General features: G+C 38.2%; 1 long non-coding RNA gene across 1 annotated transcript in view; it reads left to right on the forward strand.

The window, feature by feature from the left end:
* Positions 1-8909, forward strand: part of LOC127492777 (uncharacterized) — a 125761-nt gene extending 116852 nt beyond the window's left edge. Inside the window, exon 4 of the long non-coding RNA XR_011381948.1 lies at positions 362-8909. This is a non-coding gene — a long non-coding RNA (uncharacterized lncRNA). The remainder of the gene's footprint in view (positions 1-361) is intronic.
* The last annotated feature ends 368 nt before the right edge of the window (positions 8910-9277 follow it).

Raw genomic sequence — 9277 nt, forward strand, 5'->3', positions numbered from 1 at the left:
CAGAGTCACTGTGAATGCTCATATGATATATAGTTCACACAATAGAAAATTGGCAGATTATACAAATACAGCACTATCTCGCCTCGTTTGCTAAAATAGAAATTAAACCTGCAATTTTAGTCATTGTGTTATCTAGAAATTTCTTTGCAGATATTTCAAAAAGCTGTACAGTACTATGGAAAATACAACAATTACCATACTATCGAGACAATTACTGGATAGAAAGAATTCCATTTTATTGCTGTAAGTCAGCAAGAAAAATGATCAAAGTCAACATGATAATAGGACTAATGTATGACTTGGGGATAAGCTTCTGAAACCAGTCAATTATAGATTGCTCAACTTCTATTTTGCCTCTTAGTTGGTATTACTGGTTGGTGACTATCACTGAAAGAAAGCAAAGAAGGAAAAAGACATAGAAAGGTAGTTGAGTGAATGGTAAGTAAATTTAGGGTACATATTTCATAAAAAGGATATAATACTGAATATGCCTTTTATGAGTTCATATAAAGTTGTTCAACTTTTCAAAATCCCAAGATATTTCAATGGTTTTTAAATACATTTATAAATGTAGCAAACAATATCAAAATGAACATGTCTGAGTAAAATTTCATGCTTTTTACAAATCCTACCTGCTAACCTAGTCATTTTAAACAGCATTTAAAATAGGTAAAATTCTAGGACAAATCAAGAACAGTATACACCTCCTTGAGGTCTATTTTAATACCACATAACCTGAGGCTAAAACTAAATCTCACCTCATTTGTTTGCAATTCCCTCTTCTAAACGGTTGCCTTAACAGAACATCAGACATGGTAGTGACTGAAAATAAGGACAGGGTAAGCTACTTGCAGAGCCTGAAGGGGAAGATCATTAAAAATGGATGCATAATAAATGAGATTAGCCGATTGAGGATGACATCCAAGCAAGGGTTCTCAAATGTGTCTCTGGGAGACTTAGGGTCACTGAGGTGTGGAATCAGGGAGACAGGAGTGTGAGTGTAACTCTAGCAATGAAGCCTTAATCAGCTGCAGTCTATACCAGCCAAAGGAATACGAAATTAACAAAAAGGGAGAAGGCTTGCAAAGCTCCTAAAAAAAAGAGAGGATCCCACACTTTCCATTTGTGCCCACCCTGGGAGGGGAGAGTCCTTAGGAAGCCCACATGGGTTTTGATCTTGTCTGGCACATCCAGATCTACGTTACAGAGGATGACTTGGGTATCCCAGCTCAGTGGCTCATCGAGTTGTGTATGTATCCTCTTAGTGTGATTCTACAATTGTCAAGCAGCAGTTTGGGGATTTAATTACAGAATTTAGGTAGACAAGTAACAGCTCCTCCCTCCCTCAATGTCAAATTAATTAATTTGAACAATGAAACAAATATTTATGGAGCATCTATTTTACACCTGGGTCTAAAACAAGAGAAGCATAGGCTCAGTCTTCACGGAGCTTATGAAATATTCTTTCTCATTAGTGGTTATTTATCATCATTAAAAAGAACATTGACAGAATGTTTTATTTATTTAGACTCTAATAATTTTATTGTCACAGATTAGTCATCCTGACTTAGATTACTCTGTGAGTGTTGTTAAAACGTCAGTTTATGGACATGCAGGCGAGGAGAGGGCTGACAGTGATGTCCCCCAAACAGTCGCACAGAACACAAACATTATCTGGATGGCCAGCTTGTCACCTTCAAGTGACATGTCTACCGTGTTTCTGCTTGCCTGCACCAAATCATATCTTCAGAAGTAATCATGAGACAAGATTCCAAATGACGCATGTCAGAAAATGAAAATGATCTTCATGACATGATTCCTTAGAAACTGAAACTAAGAGGGAAATTTGGTACTCTGATTTCTTGCACAAAAGAGAATGAATACAAAGGAATCATATTTTAAGTGATTATTTGAAAAAGATACATGCTTTTTTTATTTGTAAAGTAAAAGGGAATTTCTCTAAAATGGCCTTGTTTATAATTTAAGAACTTTTGTACTTAAATGTTTTTTCCTACTTCAGTGAAATATTTCAAATTAACTTACACTTCCTAAGCTGGTTAGAAAGAAATATTAGTTGAAGATTAACTAAATTATTGAATTAAACTAGAAGCATAAATTATAATAAAAATTTCTTAGAAAAGGTAAGTATATATTAAATTATAGTAGATTTTGGAGTCCTTCATGTCAATTAAAAATGTAGACTAAAATTCATGTGAAATAAACATAAGATTCTATATATCCTTTTCCAGGCCTTTTTATTTTTGCAATCTTTCAATCATGTGAATAGTATAGTGATTTAAAAATTTAATCCTTAAATATAAAAAGCCATGAAAAATAAGTTAGAAATGTAGCCAAATTGAGACTAATTGTGTCTCTAAAATTTTTTAATGTTTAGCTGCAATATTAAATATTATATTTTAAAGCTCAAACTTTATATTTAGAGGTATTTATAAAAAGAGAATTTTGATTCTATAGCTGAGTGCTTAGGAAAGGCTGCACACAAATATGAAAAGACTGAAGTAATTGAGCTATCTGTCTACAGTGCTCTGAAAGCCACACTTTCTAATCTTGAACTGCTGCTTGCTTTAGGGCTTCTGCACTCACATTTGTAGCTTTCATTTCAACAACAAATCCCAGTTCAGATAGCCCTTAGGGCCAACATGGTGGTAATTTGGATGTTCTGGCGCTGAGCTCCACTTCTAGCCTTCCTTTTCTTTCCTATCCTCATTCTTTAAAAATTTTTTTAAAAATTATTTATTTGAGAGAGAAGGGAGAGAGCAAGAAAGGGTGCTCTCCCACCCACTGGTTCACTCTCCAAACACCTTCAATGGGCTAGCACCCAAAGTGAGAGCTGGGAACCCAATTCAGGTCTCTTACATGGGCAACAGGACTCGACCCACTGCTTGCTACCTCTAAAGGTACACATTAGAATTGGAATTGGAGAAGGTACACATTGTAATTGGGAGCAGACCTGGGACCTGAACCCAGGCACTCTGATATGGGATACTACACCAAATGCTTGCCCTTCCATTCTTCTTCATTGGTCCTTCCTTCATCTCCAATGCTTCTTCATATGGGATACCATTCTCTCTTTGCTGATTATTTCAAATTTCAACCCACAACAAGTCATAGTTCTTTTTAGGAGCTTTGCCCGATACTGCACACTCAAATGATTTTACTTTTTTTTGACAAGTTTCTGTAAAATAGTAAATTACTGCTGATTTTGAATTTGGCATTAGTTGTATCTATTGACTTCTATGTTTTATATTCTGAAATTAAATAAATATTAACCAAGAAGGATTCCACTACATTCTTTGAGGAAGTAAGCACCTATGGCATTGGGGGTCTGAGTAATCTGGACCTGATAAGGTAAGGCTGTTGTTGACTTCCTGTTTCCAGGCATTCTCTGCTTTCTTCAGAGGCTTCCAGATTCTAGATGAAGAAGTGCTTTGTAAACTCCAATGTGTCTATCGAATATCAAGACTTGCAAAAAAATTCTTGTTTTATTTTCACATGCTTCTTATGTTGGAATAGAGCAATGTTATCATACAGAAATATTCCTTTTATTTTGGAGACATGATAAAATACTACTTATCTATTGGTAACCATTTCTATGTTTTAATTCACCTGAGATTTTCCACTTGGAGGGCAGGAGTACATATAATTGGTGAGGCAGGTGAGAAGTTAGAGGTGAGAAAGATGTTAAGGATGATGCTGGGACCACTGGGTAGATACAACACATGCCACATACAAAGAATCACTATCCAGAACCTAAAAAGAATGCCTATAAACCAACAAGAAAAAGACAGCCCAATAAAAAATTGGTAAAGTGATATGAGCAGGCAATTTGCAAAAGAGGAAGCAGTAGATGGTGCCTAAGCATACAAAAACACATTTAAACAGAGCAGTTACCAAGAAGACACAGACACATATTAAAATAACGATACCATTCCTTGCCCCTCTTCCAGGCCAGCTCTCTGCTGTGGCCAGGGAGTGCAGTGGAGGATGGCCCAAGTCCTTGGGCCCTGCACCCCATGGGAGACCAGGATAAGTACCTGGCTCCTGCAAAACAAAACAAAACAAAACAAAACAAAAAAAAAAACAACAACGATACCATTCCACAAGCATCAGCTCAGTAAATGTTGAATGGCCTACCAACAAGTGAAGCAAGGATATAGGCAAATATCTCACACAACCATTGAACAGAAAGCTCAATGGTAACTTGGGAGGGCAATCAGGAAAGGTGTGGTACACTTTCAGTACTTTACTGAGATGCCCACCTGGTATGTCACGTGTACTCTCTTCATTACACTTGAGTAGCATGCCTGCTGCTACTCTCTGTCTCATGTCTGAATTCTTTCTTGTGCAAAGCAAGGAACTCTGAGCAACTGATCTATGGTAACATATTTTACCACCATGAAGGGACTAGAAGGAGAACAGTGAATAAAAGCCATTCAGCTACAGATGGTTGTGAGTCAGGGTTTCAAGCCCATACCAGTGGACAATGTGACCATTGGACCATCTCTGGACTACACAAGACAATGTTCTCCCAGGCCACCTCTGAACACCACAGGACGAACAGCAAGAAAATAGCCATAAGCAACTGTATGCCCATATGCCAGTTCTGAGGAAAATACAGAAGATGGATCTTCATTCATATTACCCCTATAAGATTATGGGTTACTTCTTTTGAGGGAGGAATGTTAACATAGCTAGCTAGACATGAGCCAATGCGTGAATAAGAGGCCAGAGAAAAAGAGGCATTTCTGTTTGACTGAATGAGGAAAAATGTAGAAATAAGCTAGCAATTATGTATCTAGAGTATTGAAAGAAATGTAGTAACAAACCAGCATTTACATAACAAAAGTATTGTCATTATTCAATAACCTGGTTGGATGGGTCTCAGTCCTCTTCTGGAGGCAGCTTAAGGGAATCTCATCATCATTTGCCAAGGGGGCTATTGTGAACTTCTAGGAGGAATTCCACACCTGGAAAGCTCTCCAGCCAGCCATATCCCGGAGAGGGTTTAGAGGGAAGTGGAGAAATGGAGGACCCATACCCATATACATAAAGGACCAAGTAGGAATGCAGACTGGGCTCTCAGTTTTTTTTTTTTTTAAGATTTATTTATTTATCTGACAATCAGAGTGAGAGAGAGAGAAAGAGAGAGAGAGAGAGAAAGAGAAAGAGATATCTTCCATCAGTTGTTTCACTGCCCAGATGTCTGCAATGGCCAAGAATGGTCCTGGCTGAAGCCAGGGGCTTCTTCTGCATCTCCCACATGGGTGGCAGAGGACCAAACACTTGCACTATCTTCTTTTTCTTTCTCAGGTGCATTAGCAGGGAGCTTGATCAGAAGTGGAGCAACTGGGACACTAACAGGTGCCCTTATGTGATACTGGCATCGCAGGTGGTGGCTTTACTCACTATGCCACGGTGCCAACCCCTAGACACTCAGTTCTTTACTGAGATGCCCACCTGGTCTGCCAGGTGTATTTTTCATTAAACTTGGCTAGCATGTTTACTGCTAAACAAAAAAGGTGTAGTGAAACTGAATTGTGCAAGTAAAGTCCTGGGTAATGAACTCCTGAATATATATTAAAGAAATCATAGTACACGTGCAAAGTGAGGACTACCGCTTCAACTGGAAAACGAAACAATAAAATGTAAACTAAATGTTCATTGTGGTACATTCATACAATGGAATGCTATGCAGTAATTTAAAATAATTAGCTGGGTCTCTACATATGGATCTGAACTATCAAAAAGAATCATTTTGAATGAGAGAGTTTATAGATGTGTGGATATATCTTTGACATCACCTATCTTATCAACAAGAACCCTATTAATGTATTTATTTATTTTATTTTTGTCTCCTCTCAGGAAAACATAAGCTTAGGAGAACAGGCACTTTTTGTCCAGTCTATCTTCAGTGCCTTGGTACTTAGACAACTTTTAGTAAATATCAGTTATTACTGGATATATATAATAATAATTTTGGGGTTCCAGCAAGCTGCTATTGCTACTTCTTTCCTTAATGGTCCTGTTATGATGATGTGTGGTGCCAGTTCCTTTGGTTTTAAGGGTGTGTCTTAGCTTTCAGAATACCATATTCAGTCTGTGAATGCTGAAAGCAGAGCTGGAGGCAAGAACTTTTTGGAGGCAGTTTATTGTTGCATTGATTCCAGGATTCAAGAGCAGAGATAGAGGGAGAAAGAAGAGAAGTTAGTGTAGGGTGCATTAGAGAGATAGGCCACAGGGGCTGGTCCCCCATGTCTGTCTGGGAAGCAGACAGCTGGAGCATTTGTCCACTCAGTCCTATCTGCTACAGCTTGAAGTTTGCCCTGGGGCATTAACTCCTTATGGCTCCTGGATTTTACTGGAAAGCAGGCTCAGTGTTCTCCTTTGGTGGTGGGGAAGGTTCTGGGACATGGTAGGAACCTGGCGTGGCAAGCATCTGAACTGTTTCACAACTGGGTGACAGCAAGATGTGACACAGGCTCAGGAGGTGTCTCCCATGCATTTCCTTCCTCCCTCCCTCCTTCCCTCCCTTCCTTTGCAAAGTAGCAAAGTTTTATGGGGATAGGGCATCTGTCAGAGTACAAGGGACACAGAGAGAGTGTCCAGTCACTCAGACTGGGGGAAAGCAAGGGCACACAGTTGAATGGAGAGATTACACCTGACGGGCCAGGTGTAATCAGAGCTGAGAGTTGAGTGCAAGGTCTTTGTTCAGATTGCTAGTTTTTAAGGGAATTGGTCTAATTCTTCCCACTGTTTCTCTTTACCTCCTCCCCCTTCTCCTCCAGGACAAAGCATTTGCTGAGTGTAAATTAGGAAAATTTCTCCTCAGGTTTACTACTCAGTCTTATCGGACTGGGATGCCCTCCTGGCACCAGGCAGAAGAGCTTCCCGTAGGGTGCCTGCTTTGGAGGAAGGCTGTGAAGGTTTTATTGCTCCATGTTATCAGTCCAGGTAACCCATCTGGTGCTGAGAAGAGAGGATTGTCCTGGGGGAGCTACCATTTTCACACTGATACCTTTAAAGGGAGCTGTCCCCAGCAGGTACATTTTGGGTGAAGGAAAGATCGACAGCAGTGGGTTTTAATCTCTTTCCTTGGGAGTTCCTTCTGAAGTGGTGGGGGCAAAGTTATGAAGGGTAGATCTTCATCTCTCATCTTAATTCAACCAAGCAGGTTGGCCCAAGTCCATCTGTTGCACATATTGAGCTTCTGAAGTTGTAACTCTGCCACTCAAATAAGTAAATAAAATCTTTAAAAAAAGAAATGCTGAAAGATTTTGAGCCTGACAAAATCAATGCTCATAATATATATCTACATTATAAACTTTAAAAAACATACTGCCTTTTAATAATACTGTTTTATTCAATTGCTTCTTTAAATATTAGAATCATTTTTAGAATAAAATATCTGCACTTTTTTATAGCTGTGTGTTATGGCTCCAAGAGAATTCCTTTTTGTGATTTGGTGATGGTTATGTAGTCAGTTATTTAATAATATTTATTAAATGCTTTGGCTTCTAATATGTGTTTCATATATTCTCTTTCATTTAATGTCAATTGTAATACAATCTGAATCAAATTGGAGGATAAGTTAATATTTTGCATATGTAAACTGATTTAGACAAATAGGCAAAAAAAAAGACATTATTTTTTGAGTACTGAAACCAGACCTGAATATTTAATTTTACTTCAAAATTTGTATTCTTCTAATTTTATCTTTGAATGTTGCTTCTGTTTTTCCTAGATTTTGGGGTGGTAGCCATAATTTCTGTTTCATAGCTTTTGTGTTAATCATATTGTGTTTCTTTTATAAAGAAGTAAATGCACTATTAAATTTAATGAACATTATTAACTGTCTTTTCCTTAAGTGATCCAATATATAATAAATCTGTTTATAAAATGTATTTTAATTAATTATACTACAGAGATATGCATAAAATAAGCTATTTGTTCCTATTGTTAGTGATGGTTTTATAAATATTTAAGACCTGAGTTGCTAGTTGATGCAGTTTTCCACTCTTTTCCACTACCATAAAATCTCATATAATACATTTTGATGATATACACATATATCTTTGCATTTTTAAAAAGTATACTTCATTTAATTAGTAATCCTATGCAGTAGGTATTATGTTACCTCCATGTAAAAGAGGAGCTAAAGTCACACATAACATAATAATGAATTCATTTTTTATATTGATGCTCTCTGAATCAAAATCTATCTGATTCTGAGCAGTAATTGTGACACACACCTCTCAAAAAGAAGAGAAGGAATTTAGAAACCAACTAATATTTTTGGGAACATCTTGTTACAGTCACTCAGATTAAATGAACAATTTCTTACTTTATTTTCTGTTAACCTAACTGATTATTCTTTGTATTAAAGGAAGTCTCAGGGCATGCAGTGTATCAGTCTGGAGACAACTGTTACACTGGGACATCTTAAGCACTTATTCATTATGTGGCCATTTGTATCTTCTGCATCTGAGCCTGTGTGGTTTATTTCTAGGAAAACAGAGATGACTTATCTTCTGCCATCCATCCAGGATTTCACAAGAGACAAGGGGGGTAGAAAAGAAAGGAACTAGACCATCGTCGAGTAGGTACCAAACTCTACGATAGAGGAATGAGTGTGATTGTCAGATGTATACAAGGGTGAGACAGGCTATGAAAAATTATTTTCCAAAGGCAGCAGTTGTGTAATGTTGGTGGGTGATTCTGCACTGTCTAGTTGAGGGGATATATGACTGTCCTGAGGGGTGTCGCCGTGGGACAGTTCATAAGTTCAGGAAAATAACGAGAAAATAATTCATGTCACTTCTCCTATTTGATCCAAGGGCATTGATGGAAGGCACTCACCAGACGTCAGCTAGATCAGCTAAGTAGGCTCTGCTTCCATCTGCACCAGTTTCCCTGGTGTGGAGCTTGGGTGGGTGGGAGGGTGAGGCTGGCAGCCTCTAATTGATGATTTCCTTCTTTCCTCCTTCCATCTCCCCTACCCTAGCAGGTTTCGAGGCCCTGTCCAATGTCCCATGTCTGTCATCTGGCATCTTGGAGAAAGGGCTATTTGGTTCATTGCTATACTCTTTCTGCTTGTTTTCATTTTTTATTTTTAAATTTTTAATTTATTTATTTTGAAAGGCAGAGTTAGTGAGAGAGAGAGAGACAGAGAGAAAGGTCTTCCTTCCATTGGTTCACCCCCCAAATGGCTGCTACGGCCAGCGTGCTGCGCCTATCCGAAGCCAGGAGCCTGGTGCTT

The sequence above is a fragment of the Oryctolagus cuniculus genome, chromosome 14, assembly GCF_964237555.1.
Source record: "Oryctolagus cuniculus chromosome 14, mOryCun1.1, whole genome shotgun sequence".
NCBI classification, from domain to species: Eukaryota; Metazoa; Chordata; class Mammalia; order Lagomorpha; family Leporidae; genus Oryctolagus; species Oryctolagus cuniculus.